The 18,163-nt window shown below is 40.8% G+C and overlaps 1 pseudogene; it reads right to left on the reverse strand.

Moving 5' to 3' along the window:
- Positions 1 to 321: 321 nt before the first annotated feature.
- LOC102486419 (U6 snRNA-associated Sm-like protein LSm3 pseudogene) lies at positions 322 to 630 on the reverse strand (annotated as a pseudogene).
- Positions 631 to 18,163: the final 17,533 nt, after the last annotated feature.

Genomic DNA, 18,163 nt, shown 5'->3' on the forward strand with positions numbered 1-18,163 from the left:
TCAGGTATGTATTTCTCTTTTCTTTGTTATGCCTACATTTATGATCTCTGCTTAATAGCAATTGATGTCAATGAGCTAATACAGTAACCATGACTCAACACTTTTTTTTTTTTTTGGCATCTTGGTGATCATATTTATAGAAAATAAAAATGCCATTAGCCTAAGAAGTTACAAATTATCTGCAGATCAGCTCATTTTAGGAGTGAAAAAATGCTCAGATCATGTAAAAATGTAGGCATGTTTCTCCTTTGAAGGTCTTGAACAATTAAAGAGGCAACTGTATAAAATGTCCTATTTTCCATACAGAGTAAATTCTTTGTTTTAGCCAACTTTCAAAGGATGGGAAACTAATATGACACTGTCTCCTCAGATGAAGAGCATTGCAATGTTCTGTTTCATTGATTTATATATCGCTTCATTTGTCTCTTCATAAACTTCTATAGTAGTCACAGTTTCTTCCATATCTCCCAATATCACATTTAAATGTTGATCATAAACATGTAATCTGCCTTGAAGCTCTCCACCATTTCTCGTTTCCATGTAAATTCACTTATCCAGCCTGAGCCTGATGAGATTCAGGGGCTCCTCCATAGTGCTGGTAGTTTGTTGCCAGTCCACATCATCCACCATGTTTTATTTTTTTTTTTTTAAGTTTCACTTTTCTTATATTTTTACATTCAGTCATTATACATTTTTACAGTACACAAAATGGATTTTTCCCAGCATAAATACACTGTATTAGTCCAGTCAAAGATATCACTATATACATTATCACAACAGATAGTCTTCCATTTTTGTTTTCATTAAATGTTTTGATTACCTCTCTCACCTCCCCAACTGTGTACTCTCCTCCAACCCTGTCTCTATTATTTACAGTTGCTCTTCATGCCTTTATACCTTCCAATTTTTCAGTATCTGTCATAGAGTACAGGCATTCAATATATATTAAGTGGGGACATACAATGCTTCCCTTTCATAGTCTGACTTGCTATGCTCTGTATCAAATCTTCCATATTCACCCACTTTCTATCAAATGCCAGGTGTTTATTTTTTTATGGCTGAGTAGTATTCTGTAGTGTATGTGTGCCACACTTTTTCAATCCATTTATCTGTTTTGAGATAAAAATAGAAATGTAGACCAATGGAACAGAATAGAAAACCCAGAAACAAACCCCACAACATACAACCAACTTATTAGACAAAAGTCAAAAAATAATCCAGTAGGAAAAAAAATCTCTTCAGCAAATGATGCAAGAAAAACTTGATATCCACCTGCAGAAAAAATGAAACTGAACCCCTATCTCTCACCATTAACAAAAAAAATCAACTCAAAATGGGTAAAATATCTAACAGAGGGTGTGCTTCTCTCACTCTCCATCTTTCTGTCTCCTACACTCACATGTGCATGCACACACTCTACCTGAATAAAGGGAAAATGTAAAGCCTACTGGGTATCTTTTTCTGAATGTCCCACAGGCAAATAAATCCATTCTGAATCTATGGGAAAAAAAATCTCAAACTATAAACCTACTGGTGGAAAACACAGGATAAACTTTTGGAAATACTGAAGTAGGCAGACTTCTTAAATAAGACCCCCAAAGCAGATAGCAATCCCATATATAGATGAGTGGGATTACATCAGGTTAAAAAGCTTCTGAGCAGTAAAAGAAACAATAATTAGAGTGAAGAAACAAGCCTTGGAATCAGAGACTCTATTTGCAAACGATGCTTTAGATGAGAGTCTGATAACTAAAATATGCAGGAAACTCAAGCTGCTTAACTGAAAAATAAAAAATCAATCCAATTAAAAGAATGGCAAATGAGCTGAAAAGACAACTCTTCAAGGAAGATATATGAACAACCAAAAAGCATATAAAAAAATGCTTAACATCCCTTATATGGGATGTGCATGTGTGCCCAAGATCCCAAGAGGAGAATGGAGGAGAAGGGACTGTGGTGTGGCCATCCACCCTGGGAGGTGATTTCTCACTTTCTGTCTCTCTGTCTCTCTGTCTTTCTGACAAGCACATGTACCCTATAGCAAAAACCTGTCCAAAAAAAAAAAAGAATATACTCAATCAGAAAAGTACTTGCGCATCCCTGTTTATTGCTACATTATTCCCAACTGCTAAAACATAGACTCCTCTACCATGTTTTAAACTCTATACCCTTTTCTCAACACCATTTTTTTTAACTATAGGGCGCATGCATTCACCAGAAAGACAGAGAGAGACAGAGAGACAGAAAGTGAGAAATAACCCCCCCATGGGGGAATGGCCACACCACAATCCCTTCTCCTCCATTCTCCTCTTGGGATCTTGGCCATGCATGCACATGTGCCCAGCATGAATTTAAGCCACCAGGTCTGGGGCTCAAACCGCGGTTGACTACATGGGAGTTCAGTGACATAGCCATTACGCTAACTGCTGGTCCCTCAACACAAAATTTTTGAGGAAGTATTTTCTTATACAGGAATATTTTAGGTCCTTTGGGGAAGAAAATTAAGAAATAGCCAGCATGGTTCTTAGACTTGGGAGACTATAAATAAATAAAAGTAAATAATGCTAGAGATTTGTTAAAATAATAACGATGTATCCTAATTATGTGTTTAATCAGTGTAATATGTGTTTGAAAAATTAGCGAGATCAAATGAGTTAGAAATCAAGATGTCATAAAAGCTGAATTTGAAGCCCAGATCTGCCATTTCCTTGATTAAACAAGGTCTTTTGATTCTCTGGGTCTCAGTTCCATCACCAATAAATTAAATATTAGAGTATTAAAATCTTCGTCTAATATTTAAGGTAATTAAATATTTGTAAAACATTATATCCTTGAATATATTATCATGATTAATGCCCTTATGACATGCATCTATATTATTATACAACATATGGTGTATTTCCTGGACTATCTCCATGTCAGACCAACCCTTTTCATTTTTCATTACCCTGGAAGAGTAGCTGAGTTAAAATTCAGGCAGGAGTCACAGAAACAGTCACACATTTTAGATAGAATGTTCGATACCTTCAGTGGCCCCTGGACCCTAGAGGCAACAGGTCATTTCTCTAAATGATAAAGAATTTCAGTCTAAACATTTTATATGAGTGATATTGGTAGGGAAAAACTATGTGAACATAATTTTTAATTTAAAAAAAAATTTACTATAGGTCACATGCACTTGCAAGAGAGAAGAGAGAAAAAGAGAGAGAGAGAGATATGAAAGGTAAGACAGCACCCTCCCAGGGGAGATGGCGACTCCACAATTTCCTCTATTCTATTATCCTCTTGGGATTTGGGGCATGCACACACACACATCTGGTATATTTCTCAAGCCACAGGGTCTGGTACTCAAACAGTACAGTCAGTCATATGGGATCCTGCTGCCTCAACCACCATGCCACTGGTTGACCCAAAATATTCTTTCAAACCATAGTTTCTCAGTACCAAGGATTTCTCAGAAGTCACAAAGAACAGCATAGTTTCTTTTTTAATTTAATTTAAATTTATATTTAATCACAGTTATCATTACAGTGTACAACATTGCTTTTTCCAGCGCAAGTACCATGCATATCAGTTAAAATAAAGACATTGCTATATACATTATCATCAGAAAATAGCTTTTAATTTTTTGTGAATGAATTAAATGTATTTTTTTCTTCCCTGTTCCCCTCTCTTCCTTTTACTTCCATCTTTGCTTTTCTTGAGTGTCCATGCCCTTCTTGCATCTATACCTTCCAAACTTTCAGTTTCTGCTATAAAGTACAGACTATCAGTATACAGAGTGGGGACATACAAAGTCTGTTCTTCATAGCCCGGCTTGTTTTGCTTAGCCTTAAAGTCTTCCATACTGGTCCACTTTGTATAAAATATCAGGGTCTCATTGCTTTTTTAGGGCTGAGTAGTATTCCACAGACAATTCTCTGAAGAACAGCAGCACAGTTTCTATATTATTTCTTTTTCAATCTAGATTAACACATTTCAGACTGAAAAGGAAGATCTGAATTTATTTTAAGGTCTTTTATCCTCTTGTATACATTCCTACTTAATGGAACTTTGACTTTTAAAAGGCTTTGAAGTACAAAACTTTTGAAATAATACAAGAGAACTCAGTTTCTGTAGAAATGTAAATTCTCTCAAATAGTAGATGTGATGGTAGATCCACTGTTAATCTTTAAGAGATAATGGAGAATGAAAGTGTTGCCAGATAGGTAAAGACTCACAAATAACACCTTAATATTAAAGAAAAACAAAAAGGCAAAAATCTGCAAATTATAAAATGATGAGCTTACAATCTAACAATAGTTGAATCTTAAAATTGCTTATTAAGTGATTTATGAGCCTTTAGAATATACTTTTTGATGATTAGCTTACTGCAATAGTAAGTCACACTGTGTATGTAGCTGAGTTTGTAGATCTATTTCATGTATAACTTACTTAACATTAGAATGAGCATTCTTCCTTGACACAGACATAAGAACATGAATATGCAAGCACAAGCATGTGTACACACACATACATACATGTATACACAATCACATAATTATATTGAAAAAGTTTGAAGATATCTTCAGAACACATTGAAAAACACATAGGTTTTGGGACCAGCAGTTAGCATAATGGCTATGTCGCTGGACTCTCATGTAGTCGACTGCAGTTTGAGACCCGGATCCAGTGGCTTAAACTCAAGCCAGGCGCATATGCATGCGTGCCCACAATCCTGAGAGGAGAATGGAGGAGAAGGGATTGCGGTGTGGCCATGCCATCCCCCCTGGGGGGGGTGATTTCTCACTTTCTATCTCTTTGCCTGCCTCTTTCTGGCGAGCGCACACACCCTATAGCAAAAACCTCTCCAAAAAAAAAAAATCACATTGGTTTTTGTACTGGGTATCTAAATTAAGTAACATGTAAACCAACAGCCAGCAAAAAATAAATATTTGTCCTCTCAGATCCATTTCTCTGAATTTCCTTTTGTTTTCTCTCCTTACCACACCTTCATGTAAAATGGACTCTGAATAGCCTTGAAGTTTTTTCCTCTTGTAATAATTCTACTTATCTATTTCTGGATTGCAGTGCTTCCCAGACACTGCTGTTGTTTATCATCCTCCAGTATTTCTTTATCTAGCTACTCTCTGGCCATCACCACCAAAATTCGCTTCTGCAACCCTGAAACCTCAGAGCTGGAGTGTGGCTCAACCCTTTGAAGAAGGAAAACAGGAAGATCAAAAAGAGATGCCAAACTGCTACCACACCAAGAATGATAGATTTTTGAAACTTTCTCTCTAAAGCAGACCTCAATCCTCCAGAAGGGGGCCACTTCCTTGGAAATCTTTATGACACATTGATTCCTGGTTATCATTGCAGAAAATTCAACTGGGACAGATTTGCCACAGTTATTATAGTTCAATCATTTTTCAGAGTCTAATTTTCCCTGAGAAAGAAAGAAAAAAGTTGCTGATGTTCAGCTCATATGTCTATTTAATAGGCAGTGAAATGTAGTAATGTCATTTTTCATGAGTCAAAACTATTCATTAAAACTGCTGATTTATAACTATTCTGTGGCAATATTAGTTAGAATATTTGGCTAAAAAAATTATAATGCTTGAAAAAAGATGTTATGTAGGTCCTAGGAAAAGTCAGTTTGAGGGCATACAGGATAAAACCAAGATTCTGGCTCAGATTAGTTGTTTACCTACATGTATAGACAAAATGAAAATTGACTTAGATTACCAAAAGAAAATACCTATGACCATGAAATCCACCCTGACAGGCTTGCCATGGGGCCACCAACTGAAATACTTGAGATTAATTTACTTGGTTTTAGAAATTTTAGCTGTTAAATTAATAGCAGAAACTGTTTACAGTTTAAGAATAGACTTTGGTATAAATCTAACAGAAAGTGTGCTGGACTTGTATCCTAAAAACAAAAAACAAAAACAAACAAACAAACAAAAAACCCCACAAAATGCTAAAGAAAGAAATAAAAGAAAATGTAAATAAAAGGAGACACCATATTTATGGATTGGAAGAATTAATATGGTAAATGTGTTAATTATCCCCAAATAATATGAAAGTTTATTACAATTTATATCAGATAATATAAATAATAGAGACAAGCTATTTTAAAGCTATAAGGGAAGGGAAATAAATTAAAATACTTAAAAGATGTTCAGTATCACAATGTAATAGGGTAATGCAAATTAATACCACAAATAAATATCACTACATACTTCTACAAGAGGTAAAATTAAAAAGGGATAATATCAAAAGATGTTGAGGATGTGAGAAAGCTAGAACTCTGATACTAAGTCATTGGAAAAGTCATGATGCATTTTTGCATTGAGACCCCCCAGCACAAAACTTCAACCTACAGCACTCCCCACTCAGAAAAAAACCTCAACGAGAACCAGAGAAAACCTCACTGAGACCTAAAGCACAATTCACTGAGACCTACGGTACACCCCACTTTTACCCATAGCACACTCCACTGTGTCCCATAGCACACATCAGTGAGACCACTGCACACATCACTGAGACCCACAGCACAAAACTTCGACCCACAGCACTTCCCACTCAACTCAAACTTCACTGACAACCACAGAATATCTCACTGAAACCCACGGCACAATTCATTGAGATCCACAGCATACCCCACTTTAAATCACAACACACCCCACTTCAGCCCACAGCATGCCTCAGTAAGACCACCGCACACATCATGAAGACACACAGCACAAAACTGTGACCCACAGCACATCTCACAAAAACCCAAACCTCATTGAGACCCACAGAAAAATTCAATGAGATCCACAGCATACCCCACTTTAACCCATACCACATTCCACTGCAACCAACAGATCACTTCAGTGAGAACATTGCACACATCACTGAGACCCACAGCACACCCCACTCAGACCCATACCTCACTGAAACCCACATCAAAACTCATTGAGACCACAGCACAATTCACTGAGATCCATAGCACAGAACTGCAAACCACATCACACCCCACTCAGACCGAAACCTCACTGAGAACATCAGCAAATCTCAGTGAGATCCACAGCACAATTCACTGAGATCCACAGCACATCCCACTTTAACTTACAGAACACCATGTTAATCCATACCACAACCCACTGCAAACTGCACCACATCTCTGTGATACCACTGTACACATCACTGAGATCCACAACACAATACTGTGAATGACAGCAAACCCCACTCAGAACCAAACCTCACTGAGACCCTCAGCAAAGCTCACTGATATCCAAAGCACAATCCACTGAAATCCACAGCACACTCTACTTTAACCCACAGCACACCCCACTTTAACCCACAGCAATGCACAGCAAAGCTCACTAAGATCCACAGCACAATTCACAGAAATTCACAGCACACCCCTCTTTAACCCACAGCACACTCCACTTTAACCCACAGCACAGTGATACCACCACAAACATCAGTGAGACACACAGCACAAATTTGCGACCCATGGCATGCACCACTCAGACCCAAACCACACTGAGACCCACAGCAAACCTCACTGAGACCCACAGCACAAAACTGCAACCCACAGGACACCCCACTCATATACACAACTCATTGCAACACACAGAAAACCTCACTGAAACACACAACACACCCCACTTTAACCCACAACACACCCCACTTTCACCCACAGTACACCCCACTTTAACCCGCAGCACACCACACTGTGACCTGCAGCATACCTCTCTGAGACCACTGCACACATAACTATGAACCACAGCAAAAACTGGACACACAGCACACCCCACTCAGATCCAAACCTCTCTGAGACCCATAGAAAACCTCAGAAAAACTCACTGAAATACACAGCACACTCCCCTTTAATGCACAGCACACCCCACTATAACCCACACGACACCTCAATGAGATCACACCACACATCACTGAGACCCACTACCCAAAACTGCATTATACAGCACACCCCTGACAGACCCAAAACTCACTGAGACCCTCAGCAAACCTCACTGAGACACATAGCACAATTCACAGAGATCCACAGCACACTCCACTTTAAACCACAGTACACCTCACTGCAAGCTGCACCACACCTCAGTGAGACCACAGCACACATCACTGAGATCCACAGCACAAAACTGAGACCCATAGCACATTCCACTCAGACCCAAACCTCACTGAGACCCACAGCACAATTCACAGATCCACAGCACACCCCACTTTAAACCACAGCACAAACCTCTGCACCACACAACACATCAGTGAGATAACAACACACATCACTGAGACACAGCACAAAATTGAGACCTACAGCAGACCCCACTCAGACCCTACCTCACTGATACCCACAGCAAACCTGAGACCTATAGCATAATTCACTGAGATGCACAGCACACCCCACTTTAAACCACAGCACAAACCTCTGTGAGCTGCACAACACCTCAGTGAGACCACAGCACACATCACAGAGACACACCACAAAATTGAGACCCACAGTATACCCTACTCAGAACCAGATCTCACTGACACCCATGGCAAACCTCAGTGAAACACACAGCCCACCCAATTTTAACCCACAGCACACCCCACATTAACCCACAGTGCACCCCACTGTGAACCATAGCACACCGCAATGAGACCTCTGAAAATATCACTGAGACTCACAACACAAAATTGCAACCCAGAGCACACCCCACTCAGACTCAAACCTCACTGAGATACACAGCAAAGCTCACTGAGACCGACAGCACAATTCACTTAGAGCCACAGCACATGCCACTTTAAACCACAGCACAACCTTCTGTGAGCCAAACAAAACCTCAGTGAGACCAAAGCATACATTACTGAGACACACAGCATAAAATTGCTGAAACCCACCACACAAACCTGAGACCCACAGCACACCCCACTCAGACCCAAACCACACTGAGATCCACAGCAAACCTCAGTGAGACCCATAGTACCATTCAATGGACCCAATGCACACCCCACTGTAAGCCAGCAACACACATCATTGAAACAACTACACACATCCCTAGAACCCACCACACAAAACTGTGAACCAAAGCACACCCCACTCAGACCCAAACCTGGCTGAGACCCAAAACAATCCTCACTGAGATCCACAGAACCATTCATTGTGACTCAAAGTACACCCCACTTTAAGCCATGGCATACCCCACTGTGACCAGCAGCATACCTCATTGAGACCATCACACAAATGGCTGAAAACCACCACATAAAACTGAGACACACAACACACTCCACTAAGAACCAAACCTCACCGAGACTCACAGTAAACCTCACTGACAACCACAGTACCATTCACTGGACCCAATGCACACCCCACTGTAAGCCACAGCACACCTCACAGTGACCAGCAGCACACCTCACTGAGACCACTGCACACATCCCTGAAACCCACTGCACAAATCTGTGAACAACCACACACCCCACTACCAAAACCTTATGGAGACCCACAGCAAACCACACTGAGACCCACAGTACCAGTCACTGGACCCAAATCACACCCCACTTTAAGTAATGGCGCACCCCACTGTGACCTGCAGGACATCTCATTGAGATGACCACTCATATCCCTGAAACCCACCACACAAATCTGCGACCCACAGCACACCACACTCAAACCCACACCTCACTAAGACCCACAGAAGCATTTATTGGATCCAAAGTAAGCCCCAATTTAAGCCAAAGCACAGCTCACTGTGATCACCAGCACTCATTGAGACCTCCACACACATCCCTGAAGCCTACCGCAGAAACCTGAGACCCACAGCACACCACACTCAGACCCAAACCTCACTGAGACCCAAACCTCATTGAGACCCACAGAAATGACACTGACAGCCACAGTACCATTATCTGGGCCCAAAGAATACCCCACTTTAAGCCATGACACACCCCACTACGACCAGCAGCACACCTCATGGATACCACCGAACACATCCCTGAAAGATGACACACAAATCTGCATCCCTCAGCACACCCTACTCACACCCAAAATAGATTGTGAAACACAGCAAAACTCACTGAGACCCACAGTACCATTCAATCAAAAAAATGGACACCCCACTTTAAGCCATGGCTCACCTGGCTGTGATCAGCAGCACACCTCATAAAGACCACCACACACATGGCTGAAAATCACTGCTCAAAACTGTGACCCACAGCACCTCCACAGAGACCCAAACTTCACTGATACATCAGTCCTCAATGAGAACCACAGTAGCATTCACTGAACCCAAAGGCCACCCCACTTTAAGCCACAGAACACCCCACAGCAACCAGCAGCACACCTAATTGAGACCACCACACACATCCTTGAAACCTACCATTCAAACTGCAACCACAGCAGACCCCACTCACACTCAAACCTAACTGAGACCCACAACAATCCTCACTGACTCCCATAATATGAATCACTGGACCCAAATCACACCCCCATTGTAAGCCACGTCACACCACACTGTGACCAGCAGAACACATCATTGACACCACTGCACACATCCCTGAAACTTTACACACAAACTGCGATCAACAGCACACCCCACTGAGTCCCACACCTCACTGAGACCCACAGGAAACCTCATGGACACCCACAGTACTATTCATTGGACTGAATGCACACTCCACTTTAAGTCATGGCACACCCCACTGGGACAAGAAGCACACTTCATTGAGACCACCGCACATATTCCTGAAACCTACTGCACAAACTCTGACCCAAAGCACACCCCACTCAGACCCAAAATTCACTGAGACCCACAGCAAACATCACGGAGACCCACAGAGCCATTCAATAGACCCAATGCACACCCTACTTTAATCCATGGCACACTCCACTGTGAAAAGGAGCACACCTCATTGAGACCACTGCACACATCCCTGAAACCTACCGCACAAACTACGACCAAAGCACACTGCACTCAGACCCAAACCTCACTGAGACTCAGACAACCATTCACTGGAACCAAAGCACACCACACTTTAGGCCATGGCACACCCCACTTTGCCAAGTAGCACAGCTAATTGAGACTACCATGCACATCCCTGAAAACAACCACACAAACCTGAGACCAACAGCACACCACACTCAGACCCAAACATCACTGATACTTACAGTAATCCTCAATGAGACCAACAGAAGCATTCACTGAACCCATAGGCCACCCCAATTTGAGCCATGGCACACCACAAAGCAACCAACAGCACACCTCATTGAGACTACCACACACATCCCTGAAACCTACCACTCAAACTGAGATACACAGCACACCCCACTCACACTCAAACTTTACTCAGTTCCACAGCAAATGTCACAGAGACCCATAGCACCATTCACTGGACCCAGTGCACACCCCATTTTAATCCAGGGCACATCCCACTGCAAAAAGGAGCAAACCTCATTGAGACAACCACACACATCCCTGAAATCTACCACACAAACTACAACACAAAGGACACTGCACTAAGACCCAAACTTCACTGAGACCCACAACAAACCTGAGACCCACAGTACCATTCACTGGACCCAAACCACATCCCACTTTAAGCAAGGCCACACCCCACAATGACAAGGAGCACACCTCATGGAGAACACTGCACACATCCCAGAAACCCACCACAACAACCTGAGACTCACGGCACACCCCACTGAGACCCAAACCTCACGGACAGCCACAGCAATCCTCACTGAGACCCACAGTACCATTCACTGGACCCAAAGTACAACCCACTTTAAGCCACAATACGCCCCATTGTGACCAGCAACACACCTCATTGAGACCACTGCACAGTTCTCCGAGTCCTGCCAAATAAACTGCAAACCACAGCACACCACACTTAGATTGAAACCTCACTGAGACCCAGAGCAAACTTCACGAATACCCACAGTACCATTTAGTGGACCCAATGCACAACCGATTATAAGCCACGACACTCCACAATGCAACCAGCAGCACACTTCATTGAGACCACCCACTGCACATACACATGAGGTCTACTGCACAAAACTGTGACCCACAGCACTGACCACTCAGACTAAAACCTCACTGAGACCCACAGCAATCCTCAATGAGACACACAGAAGCAATCACTGAACCAAAAGCCCACCTTAGTTTAAGCCAGGACACACCCCAAAGCAACCAGCAGCACACCTCATTGAGACAACTGCATACAACCCAGAAAATCAATGCACAAAACTGTAACTCACAGCACAACCCGCTCATACCCAAAACTCACTGAGACCCACATTAAACCACATTAAACCTCACTGACACCCACAGTACCATGAATGGACCCAAATCAAATCCTATTTTAAGCCAAGGCACAGCCCACTGTGACCAGCAGCACACCTCATTGAGACCATCGCAAATATCTGTGAAAACAACCACACAATTCACTGGACTCTGAGCACACCCCCACTTTAAGCCACGACACAGCACACTGGGAACAGCAGCACTCCTCATTGAGACCACCGCAAATATCTGTGAAAAAAAACACACAAACCTGAGACCCACAGCACATTCCACTCAGTCCCAAAACTCACTGAGATCAAACAACACTGACATCCACAATACCATGCATTGGACCCAAAGCACATCCCACTTTAAGCCATGGCACACTGCTTGCGACAAGCAGCACACCTCATGAAGACCACAGCGCAAATCTCTGAAACACACCACACAACTCAGGCCCAAACCTCACTGAGAACCACAGCTAACCTCACAGAGACCTGAAGCACACCCTAGTTTAAGCCCTGGCACACCCCATTGGGACCAGCTACAGACCTCTTTGAGACCACTGAACATATCCCTGAAACCTACCGCACAAACTGTGACCCAGAGCAGACTCCATTCATACCCAAACCTCACTGAGAACCACAGCAAACCAGAATGAGACTCACAGTGCCAATCACTGGTTCCCAAAGCACATCCCACTTTAAGCCATGGCACACTTTATGTGACCAGCAGGACAACTCATGAAGAACACCGCACACATCCCCGAAACACAATGCACAAATCTGCTCCCCACAGCACACCTCACTCAAACCCAAACATCACTGAGAACCACAGCAAAGCTCACTGAGTCCTATAGTACCATTCACTGGACCCAAAGTACACACCAATTTAAGCCACGGCACAGGCCACTGTGAACACCAACATTCACCACTGAGACCACCACACAAATCCCTGAAATCAACTACAAACACCTGAGACACAAAGCACACCCCAATCAGACCCAAGCCTCACTTAGACCAACAGCAAACCAGACTGACACCAGCTGTAATACTCACTAGACCCAAAGCACATTCCATTTTATGCCATGGCACACCCCATGTGACCAGCAGCAAACCTCATGAAGACCACTGCACACATCGCTGAAAAACACCGCACAAATCTGCAACCCACAGCACACCGCACTCAGACACACCTCACTGAGAACCACAGCAAATCTCACTGAGACCCACAGTACTATTCACTGCATGCAAAGCACACCCCACTATAAGCCACGCCACACCCAAATCCAACCATCAGCACTCTTCATTGAGACCACTGCACACCTTGAAAGCAACCGCACATGTCTGTGACCCACAGTACACCCCACTCAGACCTAAAGGTCACAGAGAACAACAGCAAACCACACTGAGACCCACAGTGCCATTCACTGGTCCCCAAGCACTCCCCACTTTCAGTCATGACACACCCCTTTCGACCAGCTACACACCTCAATGAGACCATGAACACATCTCTGAAACCTATCACACAAACTGTGACCCAGAGCACACCCCACGGACCCCCAAAACTCCCTGAGAACCACCACAAACATCACGGAGACCCACAGTACCATTCACTGGACCCAATTCATTTGTGTGCTGTAAAGATGTACAGTGATTAAGTGCAAAAATAAATAAATAACTTTAAAAATAAGGAAAATTAAATAAATAAATTTTAAAATATTATATATTCTTATTCAAATCTAAATGTTGCTCATTCACACAGTCTTCTCCTCTATCTACATCCTCATATTTAATAATTTCATCCAGATCACTGGCTGACCTCTATACTAGATCTCATTACTGAGTTACAAACCAATGTTTCTAATTACATGTTTCAAACTTCTTCCTGCCATTTATTAGACATCTCAAACACAGCATGGATTGTCTGGGAAAGGTCTTCACATTTTTTCCATCTTCTCTGTTGAGGATGTAAGCTCCCTTGGAATGCACCAATATTAGCAAGATGTATTCTGGCTAGTAGTAAGAGAAAAGGAAAGGTACTTATGCTAAAACAAAAATGATTGATACTATTTAGCTTTACATCAAAGGAGAAAAACAATATTCCAAGCCAAGCTAGTTTTATCTTATTTGATCTCAATAATTATTACTGTAGAGTATAGGGGATATTTATTTTATTCTTTACTGTTTTATGAATAGCCCAGATTCTTACAAAAATAGACTATCTCCATGCTCACAATTCAGAATCTTGAAAAAGAAAGTTATCAGCCTGAATCACAGGAAGACGCAGTGATGCTAATAAAGGTTCCAGGTTTTGACATTAGTTTTTAGAGACTGAAATTGGTTTTGCATGCTTCCTTCACCTCATGTAGCTAGACCGTGTGTAGCTAGTAAAATCTCACAGCAATTCAAGTAAGTCATTATTAAGGAAAAAGACAACAAAATGGTTTGCTAACTTTTGTGAACTCCCAGGTATGTGGCCTTGCCTCTCTGTCAAAATAATCTATTTTCTGACCTAACCACATTCTTCACTGACAGCTCTTTGTTGCAAATACAAAACACAGTAATGAAAAGTGTGACTAGTTCAACTCTCAGGCTGATTTATAATGACAGTTGTTCTGATACAGGGGAAATGAAGAATAGAGCAGATTCTGTGAAGTGAAAATTCCCAATGATGTTGTTTCCTTGTATTAATTAGGCAGGTGCTGGGTAGTTTTCAGAGGAGCACCTCTGAGATCTCTGTTGTGCAGAATTACTTAGTCCTTAAATACTATGCTCTTCTCAGTGAAAGCAATAATACAAATCTTGATTGAGCATCTACTAGGTATAAAGAACAACTCTGCTTGGGCTCCCCTGAGGACCTGCTGACAAATTTTGAGGAATTTTTATATTCCACCAAATTTTTGTTTGTTAAGAAAGAACTGCTTCAGAGGACTTCCAATGTTTATCAAATACTCCGACAAAATTACTTTCTGTAAAAGTCTTACACATTTTACCACTAATGTCCTATTCCATCATTCCCGCAAAACAAACATGTACTTTCCCTGGGTCCTATGTGCATCAAAGAAATTATCCCTATTTTAGCCTAACATTTAAGGTTATCCAGAAATGGAACTGTCTCATCATGCCCTTGGCTTAAGCAATTCTCTCTATATTTTTTTTCTTTAAACATGCAGTTTTTGACAAAATTTCATTTCTGAGCTCCCGAATCTAAGAACCTACTCAAATTCTTTTCTTAGATATCTTGAAGACATCTCAAATTCAATGTGGTTAAAACAGAACTCATCATGTTTAGTAAAATTATCCTTCCACTCATGCTCTCTGCTTCCTTGAGCATTCAGAATCTCAAACCAGAAGTTAAGAGGTTATCCTGGAATCCTTTTCTTTTCTATTCATATTTAGAGCATTGCCACATTCTTCGAATTCTACTAATGACATATGTCTACCATCCTTCCTAACTCTCCATTGCCAACTCTGTTGTCCAAGTTTTTATGCCCTTATCATAGCTCCTCCAAATAATTCATGATAGCTTCACTAATAGTTGCTTTTCTTCTAGTATGTCTCCTTTCCCATCATATAGTCCATATAGTCAGGGATTTGTCTTTCTAATTTATAAATCTGGTTACATCACTACCATTTCCAAAGTTGTTTAATGTTTCTCCATCACTACAGAGTAGGACCTCAGCTCTCTGTGTGGCTTCTAAGGCACTTCCTGTTTCCCTTCTCTCCTTCTTTAATTTCTCTCCCAAATTTCCTAATTTTTTTAATTCTCAGAAAATACCTTCTCTTATTCAAATCTCCATGGTCATGCATATTTGGGTTGTTTCTGGCCTAGAATCTGATCCTTTCTTGTCTATTCATCAAATTCTCCTTTAATCCAGGTCTAAACTCAAATAACATCGGTTGAATGAACTCCTTGACTTCTGAGATCTTAGAATCTTACTTTCCTCTATATGCCTAAGGTAATTAAAATATAATTTTTTGCAACATTTTTTATTTATATGTTTACCTCCTACTGGGTTTTGAGTTCTTTGTAGTAGGATCATTGTGTATACATCTTTGTACATTCATCACTTAAGAGTGTGCCTGACACAGTCAGATTCAATATTTTTAGGAAATTGATGAATAACATGTGTGTGTGTGTCTATATGTGTGTGTGTGTGTGTATATATATATGTATATATATACACACACACATATAAATATATATGTTAAATATATAAATATATGTTTGACACACATATGTATGAATATATATATATATAAATACATGTTAAACATATGATTATATGTTTGAGATTAACTTGAGGAGAAATTGTTTTTATTTTAGCTTTCCTACAATATCACTCATTATTCCAGTAGACTAAGTTGCCTTGGATATTTGATGTTTTAATCCTGCCTCCCTGTTAAGTTCTTCAAAGGCAGTTTTATGACATTTTCTACAGAAAGGAGGAGGTAACATGGGAAGAATAGATGTAGGAAAGCCAAGATGGATTTTGCTTTGATTATCTCCAACGGCCCTGTCAGTTCTGTCCTGTGTATGTCTCTGTCAAGGATCAAGGTAAAAGTGTGTTATTATTGATGAGTTGGTTCATGTCATTTATCAGACAGACCAAATGGTAACATTTTATAAGAAGTGGGGGAAAAGTAAGAACTAGATGAGGAAAATGATATTAAACAAATCTACATCCAACTCAATGTGCAATGCCTCAGTTTCTGAATTGTAATGTTCCTTTTTTTTCTGTCTTTACCCTGGAAATTAGCCCACTGCAGACTCCCAGTTTAGCCCTGGAAGACTTGACAACATGGAAGGTCTGGAATAGGTGTCAAGCTTATTGGGGCTTTCAAACTTCCATGAACAAGACCAAGAACATGAAATGAAATTCAGACAAAGATGATGATTTATATTCTTTAGCTTATTCATAACTAAAGTCTAGAGGATTTATGTTGCAAAAATAACTACTTTGATTATTTATTCAGCTACTTAAAAATGCAAATTACAAGATGTGACATGTAGAATCTGATACTACAGTGTTAGAAAAGATATCACATATATGGAGCTTTCTGACCATGATCACCAGTAGCCTTGTGTTCTGATGTGACACCACAAGGACTAACCTTGGGACATGAGTATCTAGTCCCCCAACCCTGCCTCAACTCAAGCAGCAATATTTTATCTTTTGTATTTGCTTGTTTAATAATGGAGTCTTGTTCAAGATCTTATTTGGTAGAGATAAAATAATCCTCTTTAAAAATTTAAAATATTCTGATCTATTCTAACTCCCTTAATTTATAAATGTGGAATGTGAGATTCAGAATGGTTGAGTGATTGATCCATGAAGTTGATGGATGATGATGAAAATCTATCCAAATCTCTGATGCACATTTTAATTAAGGCAGCATACTGGACATGAGTTTCAGAGCCCAGTTACCTGAATTCAAATCCTACCACTGTTACCTGGCTTTGGGCAATTTAACCATCCTTTCTGGGCTTCAGTTCTCTTTTAAAAACTGGGCCTCAGACTGGTATATATCTCATAATATTCTTTTGAGGAGTAAATGGAAAGTACATAGAAAGTGCCTAGCATAGAGTAAGCATGCAAAATATGTGACTTATTATCACTATAATGTTACTATCATTCTCTATTTCATTAAACTCAAAAACTTCAGTGTTTTTTAGCATGTTACTGTAACAAATAATTATAAACTTAGTGGGTTAAAACAACATGAAACTATTACCTTAAAGTTCTCAGGGTACCAAATCCAAAATGGGTGTCCCTGGGCTAAATTCAAGGTGTCAGCAGATTCGTTTCCTTAGGGAGGCATTAGGGAAGATTCTTTCTCTTGACTTTTCCAACTGCCTGCATGCCTTGGCTTGGGACCCCTTCTTCCATCTTCAGTCAACAG

Source organism: Tupaia chinensis, unplaced genomic scaffold (genome assembly GCF_000334495.1).
Source record: "Tupaia chinensis unplaced genomic scaffold, TupChi_1.0 Scaffold000217_1, whole genome shotgun sequence".
In the NCBI taxonomy this organism is placed as follows: Eukaryota; Metazoa; Chordata; class Mammalia; order Scandentia; family Tupaiidae; genus Tupaia; species Tupaia belangeri.